Here is a 15,785-nt window from a genome sequence, read left to right on the forward strand (position 1 = left end):
AATGCCACCCTCCCTACTTCAGGATCTAAACATCAACACATAGGTTGACTAGATGTACTCCCAAGCATCTTGTTGCCACAAGATTCTTCATCTCTCCCTATCAACTAAATCTGTAACATCAACCAATCCAAGCATGCTTCTAAAATATTCAAACTTCTTATTCAGAAGAGATTTCATCAACACATCAACTACTTGTTCATCTGTCGGAATATATTGTAGCTTCACGACCCCATCTTGTACCAAACTCCTAATGTAGTGGTACTTGTTGTTGATATACTTCGTCCTAGCATGAAATATGGGGTCTTCAGACATATTGATGTTGCTTTGATTATCACAATTTATAATGGTAGGATCTAGAGGCTTTCCAAACAAATATGACAATAGTTTTCTTAACCAAACAACTTCTTTTCCTACTTCACATGCAGCAACATATTCCTCTTTAGCACTACTTAATGCAACAAGATCTTGTTTTCTACTCATCCATGAAATCATTGCGTATCCCAAACTGAAACAACCACTGATAGTGCTTATTCCATCATACTCACTACCACCCCCATAGGAATCGGTAAAACATGTTAACTTGACTTCCTTTCAATCATACTTTAGGCAGTGATGGATTTTTCCACATATGTATCTCAAGATATGCTTCGTAGTTATCCAATGGTCATGACGAGGCTCGAACAGAAATTGACTAAGCGCATTTACAAAAAAACATATATCGGGTCTTGCATTCACCAAGTACATCAAAGATCCCACCAACTTATGATAGCTTGTAGGATCAACGAGACTAGAGTTTTAGCTTCTCAACTTCTTGAGATTTGTTATCATGGGAGTAGTCATAGGCTTAGAATCCATCATATCGAAATTTTGTAACAACTCGATTACGTATTTACCTTAACTAAGATATATTTCACCGAGTTTCTACCAAACTTCCAAACCCAAGTAATAGTGCATGAGTCCTAGATCTTTCATTTTCAAATTTTGTTGCCAACATTTTCTTGCATTCTAGAATTTTGTGCTCCACATTTGTAATAAAAAAAATCATCCACATATAGTAGTATAACGACAAGTTCATTCTTCACTATCTTGATGTAGAGGCTTGCATTGGCATAAATTTTGACGAACTCAATCCTTAAGAGATATGCATCCATTCTTGCATACCAAGCCCTAGGAGCTTTCTTCAAGCCATATAGATCTTTCTTGAGTCTACAATCATGTGTATCCCTACTATTTATTTCAAATTCTTCTAGTTGTTCAGTGCATACTTCTTCATCGATGGTTCCATTTACAAATGTTTTTTTGACATCCATTTGATGGATATTCCATCCCATAGTAGTATCTAGTGAAACCAAAGATCTTATAGTAGTATACTTGGAAATAAGAGCAAAGGTTTCTTCATAATATATTCCTTCCTTTTGTGAGAAACCCCTTGCAAAAAATCTAGCTTTGTATTTTTCTATGCTTCCATCAACGACATGTTTGATTGTGTAAATCCATGTGGAGGTGACAATATTTTTGTCACTTGGTCTAGGAATGATTTCCTAAACCCCATTCTTCATGATGGATTGATATTCTTCCCGCATCGCCTTCTTCCATTCTTCTTGATGAGTGGTTTCTTCAAAGGTAGTTGATTATGATTTTATTAATTTCGTTATGTATGTTGCTTTTCTTGAATATCTATTTGGTATTTTTATTTATCTAAAAGATCCTTTAGTTGATCCATGTTCTTAAACATATTCAAGTGTAGCTTGTAAACAATTTGGCCTCTTCTTCATTTCGGGATGATTCTAGGTTGAATAGGCTCACTTTGTCCTTCTTCTTCTTCTTGGTTTGTATTTTTCTTTTCATGATGCTCTTCTTCTTCAAATAGCAGTATATCTTGCTCATCAGATTCTATTGGTATATCCTTGGATTTTTGTAGGCATGGTTTTCATCAAATATAACATCCCTAATAACTTCGATTTGTCTTCTTTCCTTGATGTAAATTTTATAAGCCTTTGATGAAAGGCTATAGCCAACGAAGATCCCTTTTATGTTAGTAGAGTCCAACTTCTTTCACTTTTCTTTTGGAACATGGATGTATGCGGGACACTCAAATATTCAAATCTACCCATGGCTTCTTCCCTATGAATATTTCTTCTGATTTCATATTATCAAGTATTCTATGAGGACTTCTATTTTGTACATATACTTATGTCATGCCTACCCATCCCCATAGAAATTTTGGTAGATCTTGATCAAATATCATAGTCCTCATGCATTCTTCAATGGTTCTATTCTTCTTTTTTGTAACTCCATTTTTCTCGGGGTTGTAGGGAACAATGAGCTCCCTCTTAATACCTTCTTCTTTATAATATGCAATCAACTCTTTTGAAGTGTATTCCCCTCCATTGTTGGATCTTAAAGTCTTTATCTTTCTTTCCATTAAGGTATCAAATTTGGATCTAAATTCCTTGAACTTTTCAAATACTTTGTCCTTTTTCTTGAGAAGATAGAGCCATGTCTTTCTAGAGTGATCATTAATGAAGGTCACATAGTAAATATGGCCTCCAAGAGATTTATTAGACATTGGCCCACACACATTGAAATGAATGAGGTCTAGTATCTCCTTAGACCTTGTATTACTACTTGTAAAAGGTTTCCTAGTATTCTTTCCCAAAGCACATCCCTTGCATACTCCTTCATGATCTTCCTTGATGTTGGGGATGCCTTTTACCATTTGACTAAGAGAGGGTATTATATTATAATGAATATGCCCATTTATTCTATGCCATAGTTCGATAAGGTTGATCTCCATGTGAACTAGGGCTTGAGGAGATGTTGTTAAAACTCTATATAGTCTTCCTTCACGAACTCCAATAACCTTTGCCTTTTCAAGACTTGAATAATTTCCCCAAACCAAAACTTTTCCATCTACAAAAGTAACCCTATCTCCTTTATCTTCTAAAAAAGAAATAGAAAGTAAATTCTTTTTCAAACCTAGTACATACATTAGGGGAATTTTGAGGTCTAAAATGGACCTCCTAAGGAAATTATAAAATAATAGTGGAAATCATAAAATAAGATTAGATTACATCATCAAATTTTAGAGGGAAAAAAGGAAAAACTATATCTTCAACTCGTATTTTCAACTTATCTCCCTATGGGTTTACTCAAATTTCGAGCTGAAACACTCGTTGGATGCAAAATTTGATTCTTCATTCAAGGAGTACTCATGTTGCATAATTTTGATGGACCCTACTACACTAAAAATGAGAAATACATGAAAAATGTGTTTGCAATCATGTTTTTGCATGTATTTCTCATTTTTCTTGTAACAGGGTCTATTGAAAGTATGCAACATGGGTACTCCTTGGATGAGGAACTAAATTTTGCATCCAATGAGTATTCCCAATCGAAATTTGAGTAAAACCTTATGGATATAAGTTGAAAATAGAAAAAGTAGTTTTATTAGTTTATTATTTTTAATCTTTTTACTTTTTTACTCTAAAAATGGTGAATCATCTCCCATGGTTGACGTCATCATCTTGAATTCTTTTGGCTCTTATAAGGATTATTTTGGTTGTACATTTTTCTTAGGAGACCCATTTTAGACCTCAAAATTCTCCTAATGAAGGATGTTGTTGAGGTGTAGCTTTTCTCCACTTTTGAGATTCAATTATGTAGTTCCAAGGCCCTTGACTGTATATTTGTTGTTGTCTTCTTTCTCCACTTCATGTGATGTTGGTTCCTTTGATAGAGTATGAAGTTGTCCAGTTTCTCCCGTCATATGTCTTGAGGCTCCACTATTAATGATCCATGTGTTGTCATCATCAAGAATACATGTAAGAGCAATCAAGAATCCTTCACTCTTGACTCTCCTAAGATTTTAGATGATGCTTCCAATCCAACTTCCTGCAACTTTCATGATAATGAGGCCCATCTTCAAATAAATTTCCATAGAGGGAGGAACCTATTATTCCAAGATTTCTTTTCCCTTCTTCAAATGATTTCCAACAAAGTGATCTTCAACCTTATTCTACCTTAGCTTTGATACCATGTTGAGAAATCAATGCTTATGGGGATTAGGGTTTGATTCCTCTTTCTTGATAATTACTTGTGAATTATGTTGGCTTATTTTACTTGTTTATTAGCTTATCTTTCATCAAGAAATTACCAAATTATATGTATATGAAGACCACAAGAACAAGAGAAACAAGATGTAGGCACTCAACCAGGGCAAAACCCATTCAAGGGGAAAACCCAATACAACTCTTCCACTAGTAGACTAAAATCAAGAAGAGACAATCCAAGGCCATTTAGACCTAGACAATGGCCAACTCCAATCACCAAGTCAACCATCCTTCCAATAGATGAACCCTATCAAAGTCTCCAAGTGACAACTTCCCAATAGTAGTTACAATCTAGAATTTCACCCCCCCCCCCCCCGGCTACAAAGTTTGAGACCTACAGTTGATTCAGAATTTCGACCCCAAAAACTACATAGAAACTTCGCACGTGTGAGAGATAGATAGCCCAAGAACTCGTTCTAGGTCTTCCCAACTTCTTTCATCCTTCTCCAACTAATTAACTCTATTTTCCCGCTTCTCTTCCTTGTAGATTGAACTTCTTGAGTGAGTGCTCCAAATAGGTCGAACTGCCTCTCTATATATAGCCTTTTTATTGGGTCGAATTGCCATAATGTAGGCCGACTTCATGGGGACATGACCAACTTGGTGTGGAGGTGACAAATAACCTTTTGACTAAAAAATAATTATTTTAACATGATACAAAAGCCTAAGAAGGGTCTGATAAAAATGACAATGACTCTAATGACTCAAGACAAAACCTAGAAGCCTTCAATGGAGGCTTTGACCTAGAAAACATAGACCCAAACATGAAACCCATGCTTTAATAAGTCATTTTCTTTAATAATAGAATTTCTTTTGACAAGTACGATTATGAATACCGATACTAGTTACATTATTTGACACAACCATCCTTCATTAGTCATGTGAATTTTTTCTATCATTAGTGATTCAAGCGAGAGCTACCTTTGAGGATGTTGCCATCTGTTGAAAGGAAAAGTTACCTAACCTCTATTTGGGCCAACATAGTAGTTTCCAGAAGAGAGAACAAGCGTTAGGTATATTAGTGGTAATTGTTGCCATATCCATCAAAGGAATAAGGAGAATCATTGTGAGCTATGAGTTGTCATGAGCTGTGAGTGTGACATAGCTCAATTATTAGAGTAGCCTAAGTTTATAGAAATAAATGAGTGGAGTGATCATAGAAGATTTTGATAAAAAAATAGAGCATCCCATATTTATTTATGCAAGATTAATTCCCTTATTTTGCAGGGTATTATGCAATTTGGACTTTTTAGAAAATTAGCAAGCATTAATTTGTTATTGAGTATTATTTGAGATTATATAGTTTTTGATCTTTTTAAGTATTTTTTAATTATTGTATAAAAACTTTAAAAAAAGGTGATGAAGGATTAAAATAAAGGAATAAAAAGAAAAGAAGTTAAGAGAATAGGGAGAGATTAAAAAAGAGGAAGGTAAAATCATTTTTTTAAATCGATTATTAATACACACCATTTTCTATGTTTTTTTCTTCTCTCCATCATTGGTTTTGGAAAGATATTGAGCTCCCCTAAGAGTTATCAACATGGATTGGTTTAAAAATATCGATCTATCAACACTTCCTAGTTTTTTTTGGTAAAAAGTATAATTTTTGGGACATTAAGATGAGAATTAGACTACATGTAGAAGATCTATGGGATATTATCTTGAATGGGTTTGAAAAATCCTCAAATCAGGTAGTTTATTAGGTCACGATTCAATATCATAAGAATCAACTAATGGAAAACATGAAATATGATGCAATTACATTGTTTCTCATTCAACAAGACTTGGATGATATCATTCTTCCCAAAATTGGAGTAGCAACTAGGTCTTGGGATATTTTGGAGATAACATATAATGAAAGGGGGAGCAACATCAAACTAAGTCATAGAGCACTATAATTGCTAATGAAGTGACTATTATAATAGGAGAATTAGAAGGTCCTGATATGGAAAAAAATAATTGGAAACATTGTGGAAGAGTTTGCTAAAACAATAGATGATAAAGAAAAAATAGAGACTATTTTTGTCCTGAACACTACAAAGAAGCTTGTTGAAAAAATTACAAAAGAAAAATGTGAGTATGTACAAGATGTAGAGCATGAGTATGGTAAAGAAAGTGAATTCCATTGTACAAATACATGTGTGGATGATGAAATTGAAGTTAAATATGAAATTAAAATGGCTTTCACAACAATAGAAAAATGCGAGGAGAATCTAGTTGCAATCAATGATAATATGATTATGATGACATATCAACATTTCTTGAAGAACGTCATGCGAAGCCCAAGTATGATAAAGATGAAAGTGGACATGCAAAAGTTGTCATAACTATAGTAGAAAAAAGGAACAAAAAGAATGAAGGAAATCATCAAGGTTTTTGAAGTTGTTGCTATAGTGGAGAAGAGATGTAAGAAAATAAATATGTTTTTTAATCTTATAAAGGTTCACATATATGTTCAATTAATAGTAAATGAAGCACAAGCACTTGCAGAAGACGAAACAAATGAATAAGACAAAGAAAACACAGAAATATTGAAGAAAAAAGACTAAAGCAAAACTAAAGTTGAAGAGGAAGAAAATGTATGCATATTATAAGAAGGTCATCAACCCCACCCTAGAAGATCAAAAGTATCTCTCTATTTTAACTAGCTCAAAGAAGAAAATTAATATAGCAAAGATTGGAACGAATTCTCATGAGCTCCATAGTGAAACTGGTCGTTGGGCAGTTCCTAAAACGCCCTAGACGGAAAGGATCTGCCATATATGTGAGAATAGGAACATCGAGGATGAAAACCACTTCCTCTTAGAGTGCCCCGCGTATAACCACATTAGATCTCCGTTTCACAATCTTTGCTACAATACTGACCTTCCTAGCCTTTTACAATGTCAAAATTATAGTGAGCTTGGGAGACTTCTCTCCAAGCTTTTTGAGCATAGGAATAAAATCTTAAATCAAAATAGATGATTTGTTTCTTTAGGTCCGATAGACCATTATTTGGTCTCAGTGGACGTTAACCATCATCATCATCATCATCATAAAGTTTGGAGCAAAAAGAAGGAAAAACTTATAGAGCATAGAACTCACGACAAGTTACATCAACGTTCAAAAGTTATATATATATATATATATAATTTCAAAATGTTGTAAGCCTAGTTGAAACTTTTGTTGAATTCTATATATTTTCTCAATCGATTCAAGCATCTAAATTTCATGAGCCATAGCTCTCTTACATAATTCATGTGGTTATTTATCTACTTATTTGGAGTGTTACTTTACTATAATAGATTTTGCTTATCTCCTTTATTCAACAGAACGCTAATAGCTCTGACTTAATAAACAATGAATATGATACATATTAAAAGAGACATGATTTATATATATTTAATATATATTGAAATTATTATTCCAGTGATTCCACTTTACCGTGGAAATCAACCCACATTTATATACAACCATAATTGAAAAGTGGTGACCCCTCTGCATTAACCTCTCCTAATTATTATTGACAACTCAAATTAATTTATTTTGGTATATTACAAATAACTTATTGCTATCTCAGTCATAAGCAGATATATTAATTTTTTGGTTGAATATACATATAGACAGTTGGGTGGTGGAATGCTCTTGAATGAAGACATGTTTTGTGGGAATGATGTGAGTGGTATACTTGTAAAGAGATGTGATTTATGGAAATATTGGTATATTTGAAAATAGTATATGAAAAAGTGTATGATTTATGGATATATTGGTATATTTGAAAATAGTATAGGAAAAAGTGTAAAGTATATATATATTTTATAAATAAAATAATGTATATAGATTTAAAATAAAATAATAAATAATAATAGTACTGATAAATATATAATGATTTATTGGTCGTAGTTTAATGATTATGTTTTTTGTCTTGAAAGTTATGGAAATTTTTGTCATATTTTGAAAAAAATTGGCATGGATTTTTGTACATCTAAGTAAAACTTATCAAACTTCATAATTTTAGGTGTTTTAGAAGTTTTTGATGGTGTTGAATATATTTCCACCATTAAAAACATGATTCAAACACTGCCTTTACAAGATTTTTGAAAATTTTTTGCCCGAATTCTCGTCACTTTACTACTTTTGGTCTTCCGGACAATTCCTCCACTTCCATAAACAACTCCAATTTATTGTAAAAAAAATAATAAAATATATAATAATTTGTTTTAAAAACTTATATTTTATCTTCCACAAAAAATATTTCATTTCTACAATGTAAACCATCCACGTTTGCTTTAAAAGTATTCGTGTCATCTTGGATAGATAAATATTATGAGAACTTAAATATAAAGTTGTTGATTTAATCATAATGTGATTACATCATGTCATAATGATCTCTTTGCTTAAAAGGAATTTCAATATTATTGATGATTCTTGATTAGTTGGTTAATAATATTTGTGTTTTCAACATACGTGTAACTAGCCAAACGACACCATCATCTTTTTATTAATTTTAAAATTAATAATATTCAATAATATTTTATAAAGATATTTATAAAATTCACACTGATTACCGGTACGGAAGTTAAAGCAAGTGGCCATTAATTAATGATTAAAAATTGGGGAGGAAGGTGTATGTATGCGCAGTTAATTAAAAGTCAAAAAGCTTCCATTCCATGTTAGGTGGCTTAACTCGCATCAACTTTACAAAGTTTAACTTTTTTATCAATATTTCTAGTTCCCTCATATATCACGTGGGAGGTATCTAGGACGCTATGTTTTGACTATTTCTGTGGGTAAGATGGAATCAATTAGAAACAAATCGTTTTATTGGTAGGTGTGTATAGGTAAAAGGATCAAGAAAGGTATTTTTTTAAAAGAAATTTTCTTCCTACTTTATATTTATTTAGTATTTATTGCTTTGCGGTTATAGTGTATTGATTTTGTATTTTTGTAATTTTAATTAAAGTTTTGGGAAATTGTTGAATATTTCTATCTTCCATAAATTCAAAAATAATGTTTTAATTTTCTGGAAACCTTATTTCTAATTGTCGATTGGCTCAATGACTCTTAATTGGACATAATTCTCTTGGTGGGAACATTTTGTTTTTGGCATTTGTCAGTGTTTGACAATTCCTTTAAAAAAATACTAATTTTTTGAGTGGCTATTCTACCGGTGAGTGTTCCGACACTAACAATGACATTGATACTATTATGGTATTGCTCTGCCCAATGATGACATAATTGATGTGATTATAGGTCCTTTACGTAGGCCAAGGGGGAGGGGGAGTGAGGGTGCATGCTGGCTAAACAAATCTCAAATTAATATTTCCTTGTGCAGAGATGACTATTACTTTTACAAATTTCCACGTCATATATCAACTATAACTTTAACATTTTATTAAATTCATGAAATTAATCATATTTTTACCAATTAATCATTTATTTCAAGGCATGTAAACTTACACATTTGTTAACACCTGGTGTTAAGCTTTTAAACCGTGTGCGGAGCTTTCCGCACAGTGAAAGGACACAATTGCATGTCCTTTATGTAAGTCATGTGGGGGGAGGGGGTAAATAAATCTCCAATTAATATTTACTTGTGTGGAAATGACTACTACTTTTAGAAATTTCCACATCCTATATCATACTGGTAATGACATTATTGAAACTATAACTTTAACATTTTATTAAATTAATGAAATTAATCATACTTTTACCAGTTAAGGTAATACTCATTTAACAACTCCAGTAATAATAAAAACCAAAAACCTCGTCGTTTTTCTCGTTAATTATTCACGTGGACCTTCGTCATCTCATAAATCAATTATATTCCAATATTTTATATTATTAATTGAAAGTGGACATTCAAAATCATGACAACACTTGCTTTAAAATTTCTGAAATTAGAAGGTTGAGTATAGGGGAGCTTCGCATGTAAAGCAATGTGTGAATATGAAATTCAATGAAATTATATTTTAAGGTCCACGAGACTAAAAATAGTCTATGAGACCATTAGTTCCCTGTTTTCCACTTTTTGCAATTCAATCATTTTCCAATTCAAATTGATGATGACCTGGCCCAACCTTCCAACAATCCCCTCACTAAAAAGACAATGCAAAGAAACTGATGCTAACATGTTCTCATAAATTTCTCTGATGTCTTTGAATGCATCACATTCCAAAATGAAATGTTTTTCTGATTCCACAGCCCCAGACGTACAAAATGTACACACCCGTTCTTCCCAAGCTTCTTTAGGCCTTTTCCACCGTCTTGTTTCACACTGAAGTTGATGTGAGTTGGTCTTTAATTGAGCAATAAGAACCTTTTCCCTCCACGAAATGCTAGCTCCAATGAACTCTTTTTGTTGTAGATCACATGTAGGGTTGAATTCCTCAATGTAATATTTCTTCTTTCTCCCCAACTCTTTTCCCCATACCTTTTTATGAAACTTCTCCATAACAAAATCCTTTAGCTCCTTGTTATTTGTGGGATAGGCATTGAGATCGATATTCCATTTTTGCATCCATGTGTAGTTTTGTTTCATCCATGTTTTCTTTCTTTCACTCATGCCTTCATTGAAGATAACATTAGGCCATCTACCTACTCTCATTTGCTCGATTCTTTTTAGATATCTTATGAGACACACCATAGCAATTGCTTCAATGGGAGATGCTCCTATTTCACTCAACATTATCTCATAAGGTACTGAACTTTTTATTTTGAACTTGCTCATGATCAAGCATTTTTGGATTTTCTCAATTTGTTTCCATTTTGAAACGGGAGTGCTGCTAGCCCACAATTCACACCCATATAGTGTCATTAGACAAACTAGGAGTCCAAAAAGCACTTTAATCATTTTCCAATCCCATAACTCAGCCTCTCTACATCTGTTTTGAAGAACATATAATGCTTTCCACCCTCCTAAAATTCTCTTCTTTCTACAGTCCTCCCAATTGAGTTTGTTGTTGAAATCAATCAAGAATGTTGTCTTCAAAGAAGAAAGTATGTTGGCTCTGCCTCCTTTTGGCACAGTAAAAGCTTCGCACAAGTCTAGTAAATATTTTTAAGGTTTATTACAGTAAAAGCTCCGCACACGTCTAATAAATATTTTTAAGGTTTATTTCTTAGCATGGTATGGGGAGCTAACTGGGTGAGAACAAGTATGTGTGTTGTTCGAAAGACAATTTTCCACATTGGTAATTGCATTATTGAAACTATAACTTCAATATATTATTAAATTCATGAAATTTATCAAATTTTTACCAGTTAATCATTTATTTCAAAGGATGTAAACTTAAACATTTGTTAAAACCCGGTGTTTAAAGTTTTCAAATAACGCGCACAGTGAAAGATCAGAAAGCTTCGCACAAGCAAAACTTCACACAAGTGTAGTAAATATTTTTGAGGTTTTTTTCTTAGTGTGGGCTGGGGAGCTAAGTAAGAGAAGACTTCTCTCACTAGTCACTTTTAGATACAAGTTACTCAACAATAGTGATGAGCCTCCAAATTACACACAAATTAAGGTCCATCTAACCTTTCTTAGGCACATGAATGCTATATTAAATCTCTCTTTCTACACTTAATAATGTTTTTTTAGCTTTAATATGTTCTTAGGAGGGTTTAAAGATAATTGCATATTATGTGCCTAATATTATTTATTTTTGTAGAATATTGAGAGAATATGGAGTAAATTCTGAATGAGATAATATAGGGACTTGCTCCCTACTATAGGATGGACCAAGATTGGATAATACATGAACAATATGTTATAAAATTAATGCACAAATTTTGGAGCTCCAGTGATTGAGAAAATCTAGGAATGTGTTCCATGTGATTTAATGCAAATTCCTATTGTTGGGAACTAGATCCACTTTTTGAGGGATTTTGGAGGAGAAAGTTGTCCCCTTTCAAGGAAAATGTAGAAATTCCTTGTAGATTCAAACTGCAGATTATAATATGCTAAAACAATTGACTTGAATATACTCTACTCATCAGCAGAAACCATAAAAAATCGATGAAATCACGAAACATATAAGAGAAATAATTCAATCACACATAACACAATGATTTTCTCGGGAAAGCCACAGCTAAAAACCCCTACTATCTGTATATTGCATTAGTCAGAAAATATGAGAAGATTACAATTCTTTTCTCAAACCTGAGCAACCTCTACATTATCACTATCTATCTCATTGCTTCCCAGACAAGCTCAAGCCAATACATAACAAAATTCTTGTTTTCCCAAGTCCCTATTTCCTTGCGTTGTTCCCTTGGGAATTAGCCCCTATTTAATTGGGGAATTCCACAAATATGAATTGCGCAATCATCATAGGCCTTCCTCTGATTGCATGCACGATCAGTTTAATTTAGATGATTTTACAACTAACAGTACATTGTCCTTGTACTTCAATCTCAATGGGATCTTTCTCTCATCTGACATGCATGAGTTAATTATGAGTGAATCTTCAGTTTACTATTTGATCACTGCAAGTTACACCCCTCTACAGTAGGTTATACCTCACTACTAGACCTCCCATTAATTCCTCCATCAATTGGACCTAGTTTAACTAACTTTAACTCAATTGGACTGAATTAAATAATTACAACTCAAAATAAATTCAACTAGCACTCCTAATTGTAGGAGACACTCTACATAACTCTAGTTAGACCCTCAACTTGAATTAACTGGGCTAACTAAGTCAAATTAACTTAGTTAACTATTACAAGTTGTTATGAGATGTGGAATTACAATTTAATTCATAATTTAATTCAAGGACAAATTAAATTAGGATTTTCCTTGTTGCCTTTTCAATAGAAAATTCTTCCTTGTCACTTTGTGTAAGTATCAATTCGAATTTGCCTCTAGAAGCATGCATTTCTTAGTCTTCTTGTGAATAAAATGTATTATTTAACAACTCCACTTTCAGTTCTAGTAGGGATGTACTTAGATTGATTCAAATAATGAAGTTTGGTGTTATTTTTAGCTTCTAAAGTTTGGTTTCCTTCATAGGAATCTGAATTTCCTTGGGTTTGGCCATCCCAGGAGCCTCAAATCCCTCTTGTAGAATTTATTTATTTGCTTTGAATGTCTTTTTCACTTGTATCTCTTATTTCTACATTTATTATTCTTGCTTCTTTTGTTGTAGGTCATATTGGTTAAATGATTGAAGTGAGTTGTTTTGCAAGTTATTTACAGAGTCATAAGCATGATGCATCCTTAAAATAGCTTTTAAAAGTTGCATTCATCGTTGAGCTACTTGGATTGGTTTACTAATTCACAAATCTAGATGTTCTGGAAGTCCCTTGTAGCAAAATAGTAGTAATTTTTTGTTTTTTTTTTAGAACACGTTAATGAGCTTCATTTGAGTTGATTCCACTTGTATTGGGCCATAAAAACATTCAATTTATTAACAAAATTAACCCCATAGAATTTTCATTTGATTAGGTTAGACATTTGGTGGGTTAGCTAGCTCGCTAGTTCTTGAATTTCCAGTTTTTAGAGTAGTAATTTTCTGCTATTTTTTAGCACGTCTCAACAGGGGTATTTTGGAGTAATTCCACTTGGAACGGAATCCTAGGACAACCTACTTAATAATAAAAGAATCCCCATCTCATTTTCATTTAATTTATTTGGGCATTCAGTAAGTTATCTCACTCCTATCGAAAAACAGGGCCTCCTATAGCACCTCCTGTAGCAGTGTTGTAGCACTCCTGTAGCATGTGTAAACTTGACCAGATCTGCTCCAAAAGCTTGGATTTTGTCCCTTAGGCTTGAATAATGATCCCTAGGCTTTAAATCCAGAATTGAGGAAGACCAACGACCACTTAGGATTTTCCTTTTTACCCCTGCAACACAGCTCAACAATTTGGGTTAATGGACAAATTTATGAATTCGATAGCACAATAATGATTTCCTTGATTGCCACATGAAGTATCTAATGAAATCTGTCAATGGATCTAAAATCTTTGGAATGTAGTGATTGATTACATTCTCTTTCCTTCATGCATGTTAGATTAATTTACTTTCTTTATTCTTAAGCTAGGGTTTCTATTTCAAGCACTATTATTTCCATTCCATAGACTAGGTTTCCTTTTCAATGCAACTTTTACATTCTGCAATGAGGTTAGTGTTTGATTTCATGATATTCATTTCATTACATCAAATCGACTAAATAAGGACACATTTCATGTTTCACATATAGTGCTGACACCTCTTAAGTTTGTACAAGCCCCGGATCGATAATTTAAGTTGGTAGCCTTGGGAGTTGCAACATTCTTGTTGCAATACTAGGGCTCATCACTTTTTTGCGCCGTTGCCAGGGAGGTGTCAAAGTATGCATTGTTTTCTTCCCTATTTGATTCATTTCTTTTAATTTCTGCAAAAACATACAAAAATTTCATTAGGCATCTTTCATTTCAAAAACAAAATATTGCATTGCATTAGTATTTTCAATCAAAAAAATCATAAGGATAAAAAAAATTCTTCAATACCACACCCCCCATTTGATCACGTGGTGCAGTAAGAATCGATCATCATCCACTTTTGTAGGTAGAAGAAGGAGAGGTGGCAGAGAAGGTAGAATAAATGGATGGAGATGATGACAATGAGGAAGATCTTATTGGATTTCCCATTCAAGATACTGATAACAATGTTCATATGAAGAACATCCCTCCATCTTTCCTTCCCAACTTCCATGGTATGAGGTCAGAGGATCTGGAAACCTTTCTCTTTGAATTTGAAATCCTTTGTAGATCTTATGGTTACTTACTAAACACTTAAAAATTGAGATTTTTTCTGGAAACATTGACAAATAGAGCTCTTAAATGATTCAGTGTAGGGACTAATTCAAAATGATCATGGAATGATATGCAAAATATATTTCTAGAAAAATATAAAGATCATGATCTTAAAGAATAAATCTTTAGAATGACTCAAAAAGAAGATGAGAGCCTTGAGGATCTAATAGAGAGATTCATGTATAATGTTAAGAGGGAAAAATTACATCATTTAGGATTTGACACGCTAAAAACCATCTTACTTAGAACAATTAGGGATGAGTGGATTGATTTCCTTGATATCATGAGTAGAGGTGATGTATAACAATTATCATTTGAAGAAATTTGTGAAATATGCAAACACATATCAAGAGGAATGACAAGAGTAAGTAAAACAACATGAAGATTGGTAAGTCAAACTACACTTGGAGTTTTTCTTGATAACTTTAAAACAAAATTTCTTAGCAGTCTAAGTGAACAAGTAGAAATGTTAAGAATCCAAGCTGAGAAAAAACATGTTTGATATTTTTGTTATCCATGTAGAATCACATGTTATTAAATATTTCCCATCATTACCAAGGTTGAAGGAAGTTTACCAAAAGGACAATGGAGTAAGTCAATCACCAAAGCAACTATGTTATGTAGCTCCAAGAACACTATGACATAATAGTCAACCTGATATGATGCAAGAACCTAATCCGCAATTTCAAGGTTATGCACATCCATCTCAAAATAATTGGCACACACCCTTTCCTTGACAACATTGGCCATCTCAACCCCAAAAACAATCTTGGCAACAAGGTTGACAATGAACTTATTGGAAAAATCCATAATATCCTCAATATTTTCCACAATATCCTCCATACCCAACTCCATGTTTTCCCTACCATCCACCTCCACCACAACCACAACCCCAACCAC

This window comes from Pinus tabuliformis, chromosome 1_2, assembly GCF_031772625.1.
Source record: "Pinus tabuliformis cultivar Carrire ecotype Pingquan chromosome 1_2, CPIR1, whole genome shotgun sequence".
Classification (NCBI taxonomy): Eukaryota; Viridiplantae; Streptophyta; class Pinopsida; order Pinales; family Pinaceae; genus Pinus; species Pinus tabuliformis.